General features: G+C 45.9%; 1 non-coding gene across 1 annotated transcript; it reads right to left on the reverse strand.

Annotated features, from left to right (window-relative positions):
• Positions 1-2,274: 2,274 nt before the first annotated feature.
• Positions 2,275-2,375, reverse strand: LOC116275169. The gene has a single exon (XR_004184126.1). It is a non-coding gene; the product is annotated as a small nucleolar RNA U13 (small nucleolar RNA).
• Positions 2,376-2,606: the final 231 nt, after the last annotated feature.

Genomic DNA, 2,606 nt, shown 5'->3' on the forward strand with positions numbered 1-2,606 from the left:
GATAGGACCCCTGCCAGTGCCACTGCCTACCCGCTTCCCCCACCCCAAGAAACCTACACAGCACTTTCAGGAGGAAAAGCAGCCAACAAAGACAGCAGCTGCCTCCCTCGACAGCCAGACCCCCAGAGATTTTAAATGGAAATAAAATAATCTCACTTCGTCGCCCCAACCACAGATAGGCACAGTCAGGGGAGAACAGCCGGCTAACTGCTTCTTTGAAGAGGCGAAGACTCTTTTACCCAAAAGCTATTTGTCCTCTATAAATGGAATTTTAGAAACAGTGCTGAAAGGGAGGCTATGGCTGCAAGAGCCTAAGCTTGTATTATACATTAGACAGATATTTAGAAATAAAGCATGATTAAAAGGAAAGCTATAAAAGACAGCCGAGAGCTCCAGACCCTCCGAGGCCTTCATGCAAATGTCTTGCTGCTCTGTCCGTCCCAGAAATCTGGGCCAAACTGTAACCATCTCTTTGATCTTTAAAGAACTGTTGTCACCCCAGCTGCTTTGAGGGGCTCTGTTCTGTCCCTGGTGGTGGGCTCGGATCTGAGGACGGAAGGGTCTGAGCAGAGACCAAGCACTGGTGCCGGGGGGCCCCTTGGAGCCGCCATCCCACAGAGGTCTGTGTGCATGCTGACTGACTCCCCTCCGCGGGCTCCCCTGAACATTACCTGCTCCAGGAGGCCTCCCTCATCCATCATAGGACTAGGTCAGTGTCCCCTTTTCACAACACTCATCACACCCTGTGCCACCAGGCTGTGTGTGGCTTCCAGGGAACCCTGCCCTGCTCTGAGCAGTCAGTGAGATTAACTAAAGAATGGTGTGTCCCGCACACACACACTAAGAGGCATGTCAGGAAGGAGGCCAAACCCTAGCCAGTAGACACCTGTGTAGTCAGCCTCACTTGGTCTTGTTAGTTACTGCTGTTATTATTAACAACATTCATCAGTGATGGCTACAGTTCTAGCCTTTGGCTAATGCCTCCATTTATGCCTAGCGTTCCATTATTGGAATGGTAAGCATGTGGGAGTTATTTATATCCTACTGCTCAAGTTCATCACCAAGGTCTGATGTTTCAAATTCAAAAAATTACAACCTCAGGCATAAATGAGTTAATCACTGTTAAGACCCCCTTAGAACTACCACAGGCTAAACTCTTCTGAGTCTTCCCTTTGCAGAGAAAATGAGCTTACTTCCTGTTGTTTTTTAACTGAAGTCCATACTTTATTCAGATTTTAGTAGTTTTTGCCTGGTGTCCTTTTCTTGCTCCAGGATCTTCTCCAGGACCCCAATTACCCTTAGTTGTCACATCTGCTTAGGCTCCTCTTGGCTGTGAGATTTTTTCTCATACTTTGCTGAGTTTTCATGACCTCAACTGTATTGAAGGGCACTGGTCGGGTGTTTTACAGAATGATCCTGTATCAGAATTTGTCTGATGTTTTCATCATTATTAAACTGGGTTTATGGGTGGAAAACCACAGAGGTGAAGTGCCATTTTCATCATATCATACCTGGAGTACATACTATCAACATGATTTATCATTGTTGATGTCTATATTGGTCACCTGGCTGAAGTAGTGTTTGTCAAATTTCTCTAGATCTTTTAATTGAAATCTTTCCCACCTCTCTGAAGGCCACATCAAAAATCTCCTCCTTCTAGAAGTCACCCCAGATTACATGTGCACACACAGGCACACATCCTCTATTGGCTCCTCTCAGGACTTCGCACACCTCAAAGTATTTCAGATGTCTGTGAACTTTCCAATCTTATTTTGACTGCATGCTCTGTGAAGCAGTGACCTAATGCCCAGCAAGCATCTAGCATACAATGAAAAGTGACCACACATTTAGTGCTCACTGATAGTACCTCATAGGCACTATCTGGCTATAACCCAATGAGGGAAGAAGGTCTCTTGTTATTGCCATTTTACAGATGAAGAAGGATCTTGTACAGCAAGTAACCAGTGGAGCCAGGATCTGGCTGTGTGGCTGTGCAATCAGTTCCTTCTTGGCTCTGCTCCACTCCTTCCCTCGTGGGTAGGTAAGCACTCTCAGCTTATCCTCCACAACTGGTTCAAGGACATGCTGATGTAATGGAGGCAGAAATGTTTGGTGGGCTAAGACTCTGGGGCCTCCAACAGCAGCACCAAGGACGTGAGGCTCCATCCCACCCAGGCTCTGTCCCACTCCCAGCCCTGGCAAATATGAACCACGACACCAGCACACCCACAACCCTATAAATCCTCAAACAACCACAAGCTTTCTTTTTTTTAACATCAGATGGGTAATATGCTCATGTCATAATGAGGCTTAAAGGAGGCACACCTCACATGAGTATGAAAACCCAATCATCACACTTAGGAAACACAAAAGATCAAGCCTTACCATTTTTGACATCCAGAGACAGGAGGCTGGGCTGTATACTTGCTAATATGCTGTGTCAGCGAGAAGTTGAATGATGTACGTGGAGCTGGAACATCTCTCATAAATTTTGTTTTATTAAATTTTAAACTTTAATAAAACAATGACACAATTCAAATAGCAGCTCTGGACTTCCTCATCCCCACCACCTACCATTGTGGGTTCTCCAAGAACCCTCCCACTGG

Source organism: Papio anubis, chromosome 5 (assembly GCF_008728515.1).
Source record: "Papio anubis isolate 15944 chromosome 5, Panubis1.0, whole genome shotgun sequence".
In the NCBI taxonomy this organism is placed as follows: domain Eukaryota; kingdom Metazoa; phylum Chordata; class Mammalia; order Primates; family Cercopithecidae; genus Papio; species Papio anubis.